Source organism: Periplaneta americana, chromosome 11 (genome assembly GCF_040183065.1).
Source record: "Periplaneta americana isolate PAMFEO1 chromosome 11, P.americana_PAMFEO1_priV1, whole genome shotgun sequence".
Classification (NCBI taxonomy): Eukaryota; Metazoa; Arthropoda; class Insecta; order Blattodea; family Blattidae; genus Periplaneta; species Periplaneta americana.
The window spans coordinates 20,504,651-20,522,445 of record NC_091127.1 but is presented as its reverse complement, the minus strand read 5'-3'; the positions used below and the strand labels follow the sequence as shown (position 1 = coordinate 20,522,445).

The 17,795-nt window shown below is 36.4% G+C and overlaps 1 protein-coding gene across 1 annotated transcript in view; it reads left to right on the top strand.

The window, feature by feature from the left end:
- Positions 1–16,617: 16,617 nt before the first annotated feature.
- Positions 16,618–17,795, top strand: part of LOC138708864 (FAM172 family protein homolog CG10038) — a 108,653-nt gene continuing 107,475 nt past the window's right edge. The window contains exon 1 of the mRNA XM_069839124.1: positions 16,618–16,857. The gene's annotated coding sequence lies outside the window, so the exon portion shown is untranslated. The remainder of the gene's footprint in view (positions 16,858–17,795) is intronic.

The following is a 17,795-nucleotide window of genomic DNA, read 5'->3' as shown; positions in this document are numbered from 1 at the left end:
TATATTTCCATTTCGTACAATATTCCCGTCACGAGACATAATCATATACTTTGTCTTTTCGGGATTTACTTCCAAACCGATCGCTTTACTTGCTTCAAGTAAAATTTCCGTGTTTTCCCTAACCGTTTGTGTATTTTCTCCTAACATATTCACGTCATCTGCATAGACAAGAAGCTGATGTAGCCCGTTCAATTCCAAACCCTGCCTGTTATCCTGAACTTTCCTAATGGCATATTCTAAAGCGAAGTTAAAAAGTAAAGGTGATAGTGCATCTCCCTGCTTTAGCCCGCAGTGAATTGGAAAAGCATCAGATAGAAACTGACCTATATAACACTACGTTAATAAATTCAATATACAGTATTATATAGTAGGCCTAATAGGCTTAATTTATTTATTTAAGAAATTCACTACTACAGAACATGTGTTCCAATTAGTAGGATATCTGATTATAACTATAACTAACATGAAACTAGAATTTAACATATCATGAAACTATTGCTGTATATAACTTATTCAGTACAATAATATTGATAACTCCTTGATATAGCAACTCGCCATGTAGAGCTGCTTTCGATTAGTTCAATGAGAGTCAGCTTTTGTTATGACGTCATGTCCGGCAGCTGTAAGTGAGCACTCATTACGTGAAAATAAGTGTTGTCTATGAATTCGGAATTGACTTAAGGGTTCCCTTATTATAAGCAAAAACTTATTGCTTAAGGGTTCACTCATTTTATAAGTGACGACTATGAATTCCACCCTAAGTCAGTAAAAAGTGTTTGGCTCACTCTTTCAGTGAAACTTTGCTCCTTGGGACTCTTCTGTATTGAACAGTTTTAATGGTGATTTTTGCACAAGAAACGCAATAAAGTTGGAGTGTGCGTGGATGTGCGTACTAACCAGCAAAAAATGCAACACAGAATATCAGTAAAACCCAAATATCACTACTTTTTAAACATTTTTCCATTGCTTCCTTATCGATGGCTAAGAAGTTATACCTCATATTTGTAAATATGCAGGTAAATCAAACAACTGTTTTTTTTTATTAATTTTCCCAAAATATAGGCCTTTATATTTCTGCTTTGCAAGATCTACTAGAAGACAAAATATTAGTTAACTGTCCAATTTTATAAACATATTTTTAATTTAGAAATCTTCTCACTATTCGTAAGCTGCCATAAGGGACAAAGAGTGCTTAACCATATAAATGTTTACAAGTTCAGTGAACCATTAATTTTGTTTTGACAATGAAACTCCTACAAGTACATAGCTGCAAATACATTTTGTGATTGGTGGAAATACCTAGTTTTAGAGAGGCAAGTTTTACAAAAAAGTAAAGAATGCTAATGAACTTGGTTTCATTTCGAATATAGGTGATGCTTCAGGAGAGCAATTGATCCTTTCAATGCAGCTAAAGTTACAATCGGAGTAATAGATGTAAGTATTCCAAACCTCTTAAACACATCTTTCATGAAGAGAGTAGCGGTACCTCTTGCTCCAACCAGAAGTCCGATTACTTCAAGCTCTTCTAGCTGGTACTTTTGGAGGTAATATGGAATGGTAGGATTGTAGATATTCTTTTTTTCCTTATCCACTTCTGCTGGCTGTTCCTCATTCGTTTCGAAACGCACAGTGGGATCAATTATGAATCCAGATCTTTAGATTCCTTGAAAGCTATTATATCTATGCGCCATGTACTGCCAGTGACGGAGAGACCATGTACTTCTTCGAAGGTGTTGTAATCGGCATCTTTAAGGGCAGTAGCTATAATTGATCGTACTTGGTGGTGTCTAGCATTTTGCAGACCTTCACCGTGCGGACAGGATCCCAGGACGTGTTCAAGAGTTTCAACCTCGTTGTGGCAATGTCTACAACGGTTGTCTTACTGTAGTTAATCTAAAGAATACTTACTTACAAATGGCTTTTAGAGAACCCGGAAGTTCATTGCCACCCTCAAATAAGCCTGCCATCAGTCCCTACAAGAGCAAGATTAATCCAGTCCCTACCATCATATCCCACCTCCCTCAAATCCATTTTAATATTATCCTCCAATCTACGTCCCAGCTTCCCCAAAGGTCTTTTTCCCTCCAGTCTCCTAACTAACACTCTATATGCATTTCTGGATTTGCCCATATGTGCTATATGCCCTGCCCATCTCAAACATCTCAATTTAATGTTCCTATGTCAGGTGAAGAATACAATGCGTGCACTTCTGTGTTGTGTAACTTTCTCCATTTTCCTGTAACTTCATCACTCTTAGCCGTAAATATTTTCCTAAGACACTTATTCTCAACATCCTTAGCCTCTGTTCCTCTCTCAAAGTGAGAGTCCAAGTTTCACAATCATACAGAGCAATCTGTAATATAACTGTTTTATAAATTCTAACTTTCAGATCTTCTGAGAGCAGACTGGATGACAAAAGCTTCTCAATCGAATAATAACAGGCATTTCCAATATTTATTCTGTGTTTAATTTTCTCCCGAGTGTCATTTATATTTTTGTTACTGTTGCTTCGAGATATTTGAATTTTTCCACCTTTTCAAACGATACATTTCCATTTCGTACTATGTTCTGATCACGAGACATAATCGTATACTTTAAATAATAATGTATTTAAATTAAATGACCTTATTTGTAGATATGAGGTATCACTTCTTAGCCATCAGTATATTTTTCTGTCGATAGCAGTACTCTTCTCCTTTTTGAGGACTTTCCCATGTCAAAGACTGAGTTCGCTACCATACATTAATATTGAAAGTGCCAAAGTGTTGTAAGTTTTTATTCCACTATTCTTTGAAGATTTTGTGAGTTCATACAATTATGTCATTAATAAGTCCTGTTATTTTTAAACATATTGCAGTTTTGTTATAATTTTGTATTTTATTTTCAAAGAATACCAGTAAGTATCTTACATAATTAAATGAGCTAGTTTATTCAGTAATTTTGTTGTTTAGTATTATTTTACATCTTATTAGATCTTGTCTCTTAAGGTCCATTGTTTTTTATTACTCAATTTTAATTCCAGATTAGCTCAGTTGGTAAAGCAACTGGCTACAGACTGAAAGCTCCCAGGTGGTGACGGAATTTTTCTCCTTGCCAAAACTTCCAAAATGGCCCGAGGTTCACTCAACCTCCTATCAATTGAATACAAAGTCTTTTCCAGAGGAAAAAGACAGTTGGACCGTGCTGCCAACAGGGGCATATATTGCGGATGTTCAAGGTGTGTGCTGGACACCCTGTAAATTCGGTAATCTCATTTTGTATTTTAAGTTGTTTTATATAATGCAGCAATAATTTTAATTTATCACAATTTGAATGCGTGGTAATCTCATTGGAAGTTGACTTATATAGTTCAAGACTAATTTTAATTTACTACCATTTAAATATTTTAAATTCCTGCTGGTTGAATGTGCACACATCCCCAGAACGGCTTTCATTTCATAACGTAGTTTTGTTATTGTAGGGTTCCTGTCTTCGGTTTGGCAGAGATGGATAGAATCAATGATGACTCTATGGCCAGATCCAGGGTCTTCGATTATTTTTTTCTTGGTTTCGTGATGGATATCTAATGTTACTAGTAATAAGTCTGAATTTGTACCAGAGCCAGAATAATAAATGAAAGTAGGGGGATCTTCTTTTCTGTAGACAAGTTCTGTAGTTGTATTTAGGAGGTCCATGATCATTTTTCCAGGTTTGTTTACATTATTGTAGCCCCAAGAAGGGCAGCACTGCTACTTACAGACCTGTTACTAAATCTACGTATTACTCTGTGAAGAGATTTATTAAATCTACATACTTAGACTTCAACAAACAAAATTTGATAACTCAATCCCAAGGGAAAAAATGGAACTCTGTGCATCAAAATCCACGAAAATCGTCTGTAGCTGCATTTAAATTGGCAACAGGCCATGATTGTTTGGCTAAACACCTGCATAGAATTGGAATATATCAGTCCCCTAACTGCCCAATGTGCAACTCAAACCAAGAATGGATTCGGAACACCTCAAAATCTGTGCTTCAGTGGCTGGTCATGATAATATCTTTGAAAAATATTGGAGTGCAAGAGGTCAAATGACTTTATTGTCAAACGCCTGGCATTAGAAAACAACATTTCATAACGTAGGCTCGCTCTGCCTGATGAAGTGGGATGAGGTCTGGTCTGGTTGTCCAGCCCAGACAAAAGAACATCCCCTGCTGAGAGGTACTGCTACAATTCTCTGCGCGCGCAAGGTGGCATGGTGGGGATACTCGCTTCTCTCAAGCTCGCAGGTCGTCCTGCATACAGGCAGCTCAACTTGTCAATTGTAGCGTTACAAAATATTGTGTTTGACATGTGTGTTTACTGTTTATGTGAGTGAATTTACTATGTTTAGGTTTTACTAGGGTTCATAGTTGTGTGCCAGCGCAGGTGAACAATTTAAATTACTTATTTAATGATAATTGCACTTGGAAATGTACACTGTAAAAGATCTTTTGCAAAAGCCATTCTCTTCTCGCGCACTAGGAGAGAAATTACATTTAGTGAATAAGGGTAGACCTACCCCGCCATTTCCGAATTTAGTGCAACAATATAAAACAAAAAGCGAACAATACACTAGACATTTTTCTATTTCACAATATGGAAATGTAGAATAGTTAGCGGGTTGTGGAACTTCAAACAGGTTATTTTGCTGGCCATGCTTATTGTTTGATCATAAATAATGCAGTTTTGAATAACGTTATTTGTAGTTGCCTCCTTTCTCCGGCATTTGCAGGGCAGTCATTGAAACAAGGTGATTAATTTTTAAGAAGTTGTGGTGCGAGTACTTTGAATAATATTTAAATGTCATTTTCTTTTAATTTTATGTCATTTTTCCTTTAGTTTAAGGACATTTTAATGATCATTTTAAGTAGATTTTTAGGTCATCAACATCCGCCCCGTAGTTATTAAATATAAATAATACTAAATTATATATTAAAAATGGCAGTTAATGTCGATTCGATATATCACTTAGGCCTATAATAATTGTACGAGATAGACCAACTATATATTTTTAACAGAACACCCAAACTCCAGGTTCAGCATACGCCACTGGCTGCCAACCACACCACCTCATTCTAGCGACAAGGTCATGAAAGCATTGAAGCTGTGCCTCCATGTCCTCCAAATGCCTTTTTTCCTCTCTCTTTCGGAGGAGGGACCCAGAAGCTTACACTGCAGTCTGAGGTTTATTGTGCTTAGCAATCCTATTCTGTGAATGATTTGGTAGCTGAACGGCACCATGAACTTAATCCAGGCTATTGTATGGATGATGATATGTGAAATAATGATGGCAAAATGAATCAGAGGTCCAACGCTGAAAATTACCCAGCAATTATGCTTCAATTGGTTGAGGGAAAACCCAACCCGGACTCCAAATGCCTTAATGACATGTAAAGCAGATACCTTTACCTGTATTCTTTTATACGATGAAAGAGTAATGGAACGGAGAAAAATTCTCTCCGGCGCCGGGATTTTAACCCGAGTTTTCAGCTCTACGTGCTGATGCTTTATCCACTAAGCCACACTGGATACCCACCCCGGCGTCGGACAGAATCGTCTCAGTTTAAGTTCCAACTCTTGGGTTCCCTCTAGTGGCCGCCCTCTGCACTATGTCATACATGTCTATGAACGTAGGACTGAAGTCCACACATGTGCTGAGGTGCACTCGTTATGAGTGACTAGACTAGACTAGACGGCAATTCGGAAGGCAGGTGGCCACTAGATGCGCCGTAGCCTGTATGGCATGTGACGTCACAAGCTTGAACAGGAGAACCAATCAGAATCAGTCTATAACAAGCACTTCCTGAGTTCGTTTGTTCACGTGCGAGTGTTTCAATACATTGAATAAGTAAAACTAACATTTACTATGTGTATGTAAGATAAATAAATGGAAGAAGAGACTGTAAAAACACAAGTATTACACAAGCAGGCGCGGAAAATAGTGTTTAAGGTGTATAATTATTATAAAAACGTTAACGAGCAGAACGCCGCCGGCCATCTTGATGCTGGCAGCAACGTTGCCAACGTGCAAGAAACGACTGCAGAAGCATGTGGTGTGGGATTGAGAAACGTGCAAAGAATATTGTTAGTGAAGGAAAGAGGGTTTGTTTGGTGTCATGCTTACAGTAATCAACGGCTAAGGTCATTATTGTCTTTTGATAATTTAAATTCTCTCCTGCGCTATTTGTATTGCACGTGCGTGAAGTACGATGTGGCAATGTTGTACACTGCCTTGCTCTCTCTATCTGTCTCTCTCGACGCAAACGCTAGCAGACAACCCGCCTTCCGAATTGCCATGGACTCTAGTTGGCCGGGATCCGACGGAATAAGCGCCGTCTTAAATCACGAAGTGATTTACGCGTATCATATATATTATTTAATGTACCGAAGTACATATGATATTTCCATGCAGATATTCTGCGTCATCATACGATGAAAGAGTAATGGAACAGAGAAAAATTCTCTCCGGTGCTGGGATTTGAACTCGGGTTTTCAGCTCTACATGCTGATGCTTTATCCACTAAGCCACACCGGATATTCACCCCGGCGTCGGACAGAATCGTCTCAGTTTAAGTTCCAACTCTTGGGTTCCCTCTAGTGGCCGCCCTCTGCACTACGTCATAGATGTCTATAAACGTAGGACTGAAGTCCACACGTGTGCTGAGGTGCACTCATTATGAGTGACTAGTTGGCCGGGATCCGACAGAATAAGCGCCATTACTCTTTCATCGTATGATGACGCAGAATATCTGCATGGAAATATCATATAAGCTTATACTTCGGTACATTAAATAATATATATGTATTCTTTTAGTTTATTGAGTTTGTATACTGTTTAATTGTAAATTGTTTATGTTGTTCAATGTAAATACTTGATCATCTGCAAATAAAATTGTGTTTGTCATAATTTCGGTTTATTTTCGTTCCCATTTCTCAAGTAATATTCATTCAGATATATTGAAAAATGTTGGTGAGTGATGCAATCTTACCGTATTCCTTTGTTGATACTAGGAATAAGAGTCGTAAACCTCCGTTGTGCTGGGGAAATTCCTCAGCAGAGAAAATTATTTGCTTTCCACTGAGAAATGTGTCCATATAGTGTTTCTTTCCCATCTCCCCTCTCCACCCAGTCAATATATTATTGTTTGATGTCTGATTGAGCCACAGAGCTTTGTGTAGGTACAGCTGTGTCATGTGTTGGATGATTATATGTGATTGGATACTTCAAAGTAAAAGGGTGCAAAGTGCCAAAATGAAACAATGAAGATAAGATAAACAAATGTAGCTATAAGAATAAGAGGGGCGTTTTCACAAAACTCGTTATCTACAAAATCTTCTTTTTTTTTTCAAGACAACTGTTTTCTAAAATACATAACTGTAGATACCGAGTTTTGAAAAATCTCTTTTATTTCAAGATCAATTTACTGATATACTTACCAACTTTAGCTTAATTCTGATAGCACCATTGGATTCTCCTGACCCAAAAACATAAGGATACGCTAAAACCTCAAAATCGAAAAAGAAATGTAGATAACGAGTTTTGAGAAAACTCCCCTCAATTTATTGTACACATATTTGTGTCATGTTTTTTTTTTACTGATAGAAAACAGCAATAGTACAATGTTTACTCATTAATAATAGTGGTATGTAAACACATTATTTCTCCAGATTTAATTATATCACACAAATTGTAAAAAGGGTTAAGTAACGGGTACAGTTGCAGTAGAATGGTGCAAAGACCAATACCTATTTTTTCTTATTCTGGAGCAATTTTTACTCGCAGATCTGCCTGTAGAACTGCCTATGCTCCCCATTTGGAAGGTAGGGAATCATTGCTAATAGATAGATCCCCCTTCTTTTATTCAGTAATTTCCCTATTTTGTTCTTTAACTTGAAACAATGCTGATTGCACATCTTTCATGTTTTTTCCTTTTTAAGCACTTTAATGATATGCACTGCTTCATTATCATGGGACTGTTTCATAGAACACTACCTGCTTTACTAACATCATACTGAATGCAACATGCCTTAGAAATATTCAAGTTATTGGTGGAAATTAGTTGATCAGCAACATCTTGGATATTAAGGAAATCTGACTCTAGCATTGGAAGTGTTTGAAATGGTTTTACGATTTTAAGCAGGTCACTAGGAATGAAGGCTTTTGTCACTTTCTTTCGTTTTTCAATCAAAGCGAAATCAGAATCGCATTGCAAGAAATGTGGCCACTGAGAAGGAAATATTGTTTTATGTGCTCAAATAAACCAATGGCAACTAAAAAGAGACACATGAAAACCATTACACAATTTTTGTTTTGAGCTGCACAGTTACCAGATTCTTCTTGTTTGTTATGTCCATAATGATCAGTTTTAGCAGACACGAGGCAATCTCATTGGCACCTCTACTCGCGATGCTTTCATCCCCCATACACATGTAAGACTGCATTGTATCACATCCACAAACTCCAAAGTTATAACGCGAAAGGTGACGTCTGTAAAACATTTTGCTGTGTGTGAGTTTGGGCACAAATATGACCTATTGAAGATCCATTGTAAGGGAACAAGCATTACTATCAGGCAACTGCCCTTCTATGATGCAGCTCAAGAGGGCGCTTACCGTCTGAAACTGCATGGTGCTGGCAACGTAATATCTAAATATCTCGCTTATGAAACACAAGTGGATGTAGCTTCTTTCATACATCATCCACCTAGGCACATTGCACTTTTCTGCGTAATAATTTCGTTTTCTACGATTTTGGCACTTTGCACCTTTCTACTTTAAAGTATCCAATTTGTTTTTAACAAAAGTGAATTACAGTTCTGGATGACCGAGGCACAAGTTCAATATTTGAGTCTGAAGATTGTTTGGCAGCCTGAGCCAAAGCTTCTTTTTTTGCTGTTTAAAACCGTTTAACTCACTCAGTGCTGGTGGTTTTTAGCTTATTCGATTCCTAACCTACTTTTGCCTTCTGTTGCGATTTTTTCCATTTCTTGTTATGTTGATAAGTGGTATTGTGCAGCATCTTCAAAAATGTACATTTCTTCCTAAAAAAAATATCAAATTAATTTCACATTGAGTAAAGTAAATTTGCGTTTAATCATGTGAATCTCTTAGAGTGCTTTACAACGACGCCAAACACGAATATGTTACGTCAGCTGGATGCCGAGATAAATTGAGTGAAATGCAGCTGCATGACAGAAAAATGACGTCAAGTTCGGGGGTTGCCCGGTGAAGACAAAGGGGAAGTGCACGCGACTTCGTTACGCATTACTTATATGATACTCTTGCTCTGTAATAATATTATAGTATCATCGTTGTAAGTGTATGACTTTAAAAAATATAGCAGGTTTCGCTATCGGTATACCATTATTTGTGTTTATTGCATAGCTTGAAGTGGAGCCCCTATAATGACTCGAGTTCATAGACTAAGTGCTACATTAAAAATGCAGTGGTAAGGGAGAAATTGTGATTTAGGGCTGGAAAATGCACTGCATGGGTTGAAATCTAACTTACCCTTCTGTAAGCCTCACCATAATTGATTAGAACTTAAATTATGATTTCTGGGAATAAATCAGTTTATTTTAATGCGCGTACGGTAATTATAATTTTTTTCAAAATTACTTGAAACATACATTCAAAAGACAATATCAGTTATGAACAATAACTTGCATGCAGTTTATCTCAGAACTCGGAATTTATAATAATTGTGGTGGAAAGAGTGGGTGAAGAAAGAATGATACTGAAACTAATCAGGAAGAGAAAAAGGAATTGACTGGGTCATTGGCTAAGAAGAAGCTGCCTACCGAAGGACACACCAGAAGGAATAATGAACGGGAGAGAAAATTGGAGAATGTTGGGTTTGCAGTGAAAGACCTCTTGGGCAGAAAGCGAATGAATGAATGACAATATCGGATGTGCCAGATTTAACTTATTTTTACAGTTTTATATCAAAAAGAATTATTACAGTCGAAGTTTATGATAAAATAGGGGTTGGTCATTTATTTCTTGGGCAAATTGGGCACCAAATTTTAAGTAAACTTTCAAATGTCACCCATCTGGCTAAACTCATTCAATTTGGCAACACTGTTTACACGCTGACCATATTTGTTTCAATCTGAACGTCGTAAGTACAATGGGACGAATAGTGATCAACATCGAGTAAATATTTAATGACTTAAATTTTCATTTTAGGCAGTTCATAGTCTGTGTAAAGAAAAATACACTGTCTTATTTTAAATATGAATAATAACAAGTCCGAGAGTGTTCTTTCAAGAAAAATTTTCATTCATGTTGGCGACAATGTTCACGTAAACAAATGGTAGCTACAGGTTGAGTAACTGAATTTGAAGTATTTATTATGAACATATCATAAATAAATAGGCCTAATTATACCACATTGTGTTCAATCAGATTGTTGAATAACATTACACTATTGTAAGTCATTGTAATTACTTTTCTTCTGAAGAGAAAACTGCTTATCTAAATTTTCCTGTACTAGAATTTTGGTAGCGAATAGAAGAATGTCACAATTTCAATTCTGAATTTTTGTTAAAAAGTTGAGGAAAACTAGCCAAAATTTGCCTTCCTTTGCCCCATTCTAATTCAGCTGTAGAGCGCATATTTTCAATGGTTAGTGATATAAAAACGAAGAAAAGAAATAAACTATCAGCAAAAACAGTGTCGTCTATAGTGCGGGTGAAACTTGACATGAGCAACATGAACAAAAAGTGTTACAACTATCCCATCACCGACGAAATGTCGAAACTGTTCAATGAAAATATGTAGCCTACAATAAGGATTCAAGAGACAACAAAATAGCTGGGTTGCTAGTTGCAGAAGAAGAGGGAGAAGAAGAATGTGAACAGGATCATCAATAATATGCCGATCTGAGGGTGAGTACTCTGTTGCACTGTGATATTTATTAGGAACATTGTCTTGTTCTAATTTATTATTTTAATTCGTTTTTAAAAGGTGTATTTTGGAGTTTAGACCATACCACCCCAAGAGGGATTTTTCAACCCATCTGAGGGATTTTCTTTCGTAGAAACCTGGCAACACTGCTAATGGCAGTGAAGTGACAGTGTGTGCGGATCGTCATGGCGGGAAAGACATATCTTGCGCTATACTGGAGAATTAGCACGGTGACTTTGAACCGTGCCGTTACGTTTAGCACCAAATTTAAGTAAATACACAATGTCACCAACATAAGAACGTGACGTTGGTGTGTGGCGTAGTTGGCGGGAGAAATGTTTTCTCTCTCTGTCTACCTCCTTCGTTCTGAACATTATTGAGAGATAGCACCACTGTTAGCGACAATGTGTATTTGCGTAAATATTGCGAGTAAATTATGACGAGTGCCTTAGATGAGAGGCTCGGGACAGAAACAGTTTTGCTGTAGCGCATGCGCGGACCTCTCATGCAGTGGGAGCGTGATCCTTACTTGAATTTATTTTTGCGTGTACTTGCAGATTAAATGATTGAGATCCCTTCTTGCTCCGGTTAGAGGCCTTGCATTTACGAAGGTTATGTTATGTTATGTTAGGTTAGCTTAGCTTAGCTTAGATTAGCTTAGCTTAGGTTAGGTTAGGTTAGGTTAGCTTAGATTAGCTTTGGTTAGTTTAGATTAGTTTTGGTTAGGTTAGCTTAGCTTAGCTTTGGTTAGGTTAGGTTAGGTTAGCTTTGGTTAGGTTAGCTTAGCTTAGGTTAGGTTAGGTTAAATTAGCTTTGGTTAGGTTAGATTAGTTTTGGTTAGGTTAGCTTAGCTTTGGTTAGGTTAGGTTAGGTTAGGTTAGCTTAGCTTTGGTTAGGTTAGGTTAGCTTTGGTTAGGTTAGCTTGATTTGGTTCGTCCATGTAGTAGTTAAAATTATATAATATGACAGTTTTTGATTCGTAATATTGTTAAAAAATAATAGGCCTATAATGAAAGCGGTGAATAATTTCATGGTCCTTAAATTTTTTTTTTCGTAAAAGGCTAGGTATTTTTCTATAGGCCAGTAATAAAACAGCAACGCCGTCATAATTACGTACTTTACGCTTTGGCGAACATTAACCGGAAATTTACTTTCCATCATTTTAATTGTATTCCGTGAAACACATCTTTTTTCCTGTTAATTTCCTTGTGATAACCTAGTTTATTATCTTATTACATCTTCATTTTCATTTAATGCATTCAAAAAACCGCCGTTGTACTACATAAAACCTTGAACTTGACTAATGGAGTGAATTATTTAAGAATATAGTCGCGAATTTGACTACCACCATTTCGATTATATTTTGTTTGATACGGCTCGGTACGGCCCGGTGACTAGTGGCCAGCGAGTAGAGTCGACTATCGATATTGGTCTGCCGTGCGTATTATCCAGTTGTTCCATATCTTGTTTATCTGCAAGAATTATTGTGTCATCGTAGTGATAATTGCATATATATATATTGTACAATAGAAATTGAAACGTGTCGTGGCTGTGATTAAAGTATTCAAAATTGATTTTCAGCGCCACAATCCCAGTGATAAACGTATGAATATTCGTTAGGAGTCCGTTGAAAGTGGCAAGAGGTAAATGAAGGTTGACCGTTAAGTCATCTTTGAGTCTATAATACAGTACTCAAATTTCTAACACATATTCTTGGAGAATGTAAGATTATTTGTAGCAAATCCTAGCTACTTAGAGCCTAAACTGGCTGATATATTATTACATTTCAAACTCCAATCCATAAAGTTTTACGACAATTTACAAAGCTTGTTCTTTCAATGTGAACTTTATTTAATAACATTTGGTTATTTTACAAAAAGTCAGTTATTTCGGACTGTCTGCTCCTAAGGAATAAATAGAGCTCTCAAATCGTGATAACTGTTGCATAATTTGTTCAATTAATTACATCATGGTGTGTTACAAAATGTTTCACTGTTCCTAAAGTAGTTACAGCGTAATTAAAGGAGATGAAATTGTTGCGGCGAGTGTGGGCAGCTTCGAATTTCAAAGTGGGTTGCATCTTAACAATGAACATGTGTGTTCATGTTCTGGCATTTTCGCGGCAAATCTAATTTCGATCAAAATTGTTTTAGTACGTATAAATCACGTTTCGTATCTCTTGGGGTTTAAACTACGATTGTATGAGTGTGAAAACGTGTAACCCAAATAAAGCGACATGAAAAGTGTAGGAATTTTTCTGAAAGTTAAGGAAAAACGTATGAGAAAAAGTATAAATGCAAAACTTATAACAGAAGTGTTACTGTATGTTGCTTATTGGTGTTCAAGGCATCAGATTGACAGTTAAAATTTGAAAAAGAATCGAAACTGTATTTTATTCATTTTGCAGGTCTCCTTTTCTACATTCTTTGGTTCAACAGAACTGATGTACAACCTGGATGCGAGATTGCTGCATGTTGGTGGAACATACAAGCACCTGACCAACTCTGTGCATGAGCATCAAGTGGACCCACAGCTGTGGCTGGAACTGGCAGAATGCTGCATCACAGTGCATAAGTCTGTATCTCACCAGAATTATATGATTGGCTTTTGTTGGTTTGTAGGCTTATCGTTTTTGGTCATGTTTTGTTTGTTGGTCGGCTTATGATTTTTGGTCACCCTTTGTTTGTTGGCCTATGTGTTTTGGTCGCTTTTTGTTGGTTGGTGAGCTTATGTTTTTTAGTCGTCTTTTGTTGGTTCGTCGGCTTATGTTTTTTGGTTAGGTACCTTTTGTTTCTTGGTCAACTTATCTTTTTGGTCGCCTTTTATTGCTTGGTCAGCTTTGTTGGTTCTTCAGCTTATGTTTGTTGGTCGGCTTATATCTTTTCGTCGCCTTTTGTTGGTTGGTTGGCTTTTGTTTGATGTTTGGCTTATTTTTTCTTTTTGGTCGCCTTTTGTTTGTTGATCGGCTTATGTTTTTTTTTGGTCGACTTTTGTTTGTTGATTGGCTTATTTTTTCTTTTTGGTCGCCTTTTGTTTGTTGATCGGCTTATGTTTTTTTTGGTCGACTTTTGTTTGTTGATCGGCTTATTTTTTCTTTTTGGTCGCCTTTTGTTTGTTGATCGGCTTATGTTTTTTCTTTTTGGTCGCCTTTTGTTTGTTGATCGGCTTATGTTTTTTTTTGGTCACCTTTTGTTTATTGATCGGCTTATGTTTTTTGGTCGCCTTTTGTTTGTTGATTGGCTTATGTTTTTTTTGGTCGACTTTTGTTTGTTGATCAGCTTATGTTTTTTTTTTTGGTCGTCTTTTGTTTGTTGATTGGCTTATGTTTTTTTGGTCGCCTTTTGTTTGTTGATCGGCTTATGTTTTTTTTTTGGTCGCCTTTTGTTTGTTGATTGGCTTATGTTTTTTTGGTCGCCTTTTGTTTGTTGATCGGCTTATGTTTTTTTTTGGTCGCCTTTTGTTTGTGATAGGCTTATGTTTTTTTTTGGTCGCCTTTTGTTTGTTGACTGGCTTATGTTTTTTTTGGTCGACTTTTGTTTGTTGATCGGCTTATGTTTTTTTTTGGTCGCCTTTTGTTTGTTGATTGGCTTATGTTTTTTTGGTCGCCTTTTGTTTGTTGATCGGCTTGTTTTTTTTTGGTCGCCTTTTGTTTGTTGATTAGCTTATGTTTTTTTTGGTCGACTTTTGTTTGTTGATCGGCTTATGTTTTTTTTTGGTCGCCTTTTGTTTGTTGATTGGCTTATGTTTTTTTTGGTCGACTTTTGTTTGATGTTCGGCTTATGTTTTTTGGTCGCCTTTTGTTTGTTGATTAGCTTATGTTTTTTTTGGTCGACTTTTGTTTGATGTTCGGCTTATGTTTTTTGGTCGCTTTTTGTTTGTTGATTGGCTTATGTTTTTTTTGGTCGACTTTTGTTTGATGTTCGGCTTATGTTTTTTGGTCGCCTTTTATTTGTTGATTGGCTTATGTTTTTTTTGGTCGACTTTTGTTTGATGTTTTTTGGTCGCCTTTTGTTTGTTGATTGGCTTATGTTTTTTTGGTCGACTTTTGTTTGATGTTCGGCTTATGTTTTTTGGTCGCCTTTTGTTTGTTGATTGGCTTATGTTTTTTTTTGGTCGACTTTTGTTTGATTTTCGGCTTATTTATGGTTTTTGGTCGCCTTTTGTTTGTTGATTGGCTTATGGTTTTTTTGGTCGCCTTTTGTTTGTTGATTGGCTTATGTTTTTTTTTTGGTCGACTTTTGTTTGATGTTCGGCTTATGTTTTTGGTTGACTTTTGTTTATTGGTCGGCTTATTTGTTTTTGGTCGCCTTTTGTTTTGTTTGTTGGCTTATGTTTTTTGGTCGCCTTGTGTAGGTTCGTCGGCTTACGTTTTTTGATCGGCTTATGTTTTTTGGTCGCCTTTTGTAGGTTCGTTGGCTTACGTTTTTTTATCGTCTTATGTTTTTTGGTCACCTTTTATTGGTTCGTCAGCTTATGTTTTTTGGTCACCTTTTGTTGTTTCGTCGGCTTATGTTTTTTGGTAGTTTTTTCTTGGTTCGTTGGCTTATGTTTTTTGGTCGTCTTTTGTTGATCAGTTTATTTTTTTCGGTCTCCTTTTGTTGGTTGGTCGGCTTCGTTGGTTCTTCGGCTTATGTTCGCTGGTCAGCATGTCTTTTGGTCGCCTTTTGTTGTTTGGTTTGCTTTTTGTTTGATGGTCGACTTATATTCGTTAAAATAGCAAAACCTCGTATCTAAAAAATCTACATTTTTCAGGAAACTGAAAAAACTGTCTAGTAAGCACAACTTTGATTCAGTATTTGTAACACCAGTATAGTTTAATATCTACTATTAAACGAAATGTTTAATGTGTATAATTTATATTATTTACGAATTATATATAAGTTATGGCGCCTTTTTGTGAGATACGAGGTTTTAACACAAACAAATTTGAAAAAAATCAAGTTGCGAATTTTTGCATTTTAGTGAAAATCGATCTCATAGGGGAAGGAAGGAAATAAATAATTCATCACCTCTTAATTTAACCCATGTTTAATTGAAGGAACTTAATATGATTCAAATACAATAATGCATTATGCCTACATGAACACAATAGTAAGTTGTGTCGGAAGGACTGAGAAAAGAGCTGCAAAACAGTTTAGCCGATGTTTCTTTTGTTTATGATACATATGACTGGACTAGAAGCCAAGTACGTAAATACATTTGTAACTTAACGTGGTAACGCAACAGTAAAGAAATACCCACATCCAATGTGTGTACATTTTCTGATAAGATTCTGCACATTACGACTAAGAACTTCGACCATGGAAAAATTTCTGAAAATCTTTACATGTGTCAGGTTGTATTAGCGACTATATCAGAAACATAAACACTAGCTATTGCAGTTTAGATAACCTACAAACATCCATTTCAATCAAATGATCATCACAAAATAAATTATTCTTATTCGTATTCACTGCCAAACCCTAGAAAAAGCTGCCTTTCCATAGGAACTGGATAAACCAAAATGTCTTGTGTTTGTCATATGTTTTCTTGAGCCTTGATATTAGCCAAATTCTGCTTAGTGGTAAGGAAATAAAACAAGCTTACTCGATTATTATATAGTAAATTTAAGATATAAAAATATTTAATATGCCCCAAAATTTTAGACAATTTAGTTTGCCTACATACGTCTTTGACACTTCGCTTGTGCATTCCTTTACAGACGTCCAAAAATTGGAAGATGATGTTTTAACAGGACCATTTGAGGTGCGTGGAAAGCCTACTCTTCGAGATGGTATGCCGAAAATCAGCTGGCTTCTAAGAGAAGATGAGTGTCAACGGAGTGCTCAACTACTCTCCAAAAACAGGTGGAACGGGAAGTGCTCTAGGCTCCTGAACGAGCAGCAGTGCTGGAAGAACTGCCTTCGTCAAGGAACTGTCGTCACATATAAGTACAAGAACTAATTTTCATAGACTAGAATTTGTTCTTGCTTGTATGTATTGTTCTCAAATAAAAGAAGGTATACGGGCTATTCCATATGAAATCGATCAGTAAAAAACCTCGCATTTTTTAATACTCTAATTTTTTTCCTATTTATACAAGGTGCTGAGGACAATGTATTTTCAAAAATATACTATCGAAAGTCAAACGGTTTTCGTACTATTGCGTGACAAATTTAGCGTATTTTATAAAAAAAGTCTCTTTCAGCGCTCAGAACTCTGGAACCATTTACTGCAGAACATTGAACGGGAGCTCATTTTGAAGCTGACATTTGGTAGGTTATGTTAAGAAGTAATCCTTATTTTTATTTTATACAGAGACAGATAATCTGATTTTACTTACTTTTAGGCTTTTTGCCAATTTGTAAAAATGTAAAAAAATATTGAGAAAAAAACCTTGCATTATTAAGAGGGCTTTCGGCATTGTTTGCTTAGTGGCTTGGCAATAAGTTTCAAGGGTATTAAATAAATTATTTTCGCGCGCCTAGACTTGAACGGCACAGTACCGCACGCACTGTCCAAGAGCTGAAGATAAGCGAGCATTGGGCGTCATTTTACTCCTGTGTTTATGAAAACTTGTGATAAAGCTAGCCCAGCTATGCGCTACTAGACGAAACATCACGTGTTTGTCTCCTGGCCTTGCTTGTCTCGGCTAGCTCCCGCCTCACAGTCAGCTGGTTACTTCACGTACTATTTATTTTCTTTATTTGATATTTTCGATACTTTCTTATCAACGTCGCACCAGTAAAAAATATGTGTTTATTTGTACTTTCAATGCGAAATCTAACCATATATTTTAAAAATACTTTTTCGTGGTCAAAGGTGTCTTAATGAAGAAAAATCTGAATTTCTCCATTTCCATAAAAAATAAGAAAAACTGTTTACATGT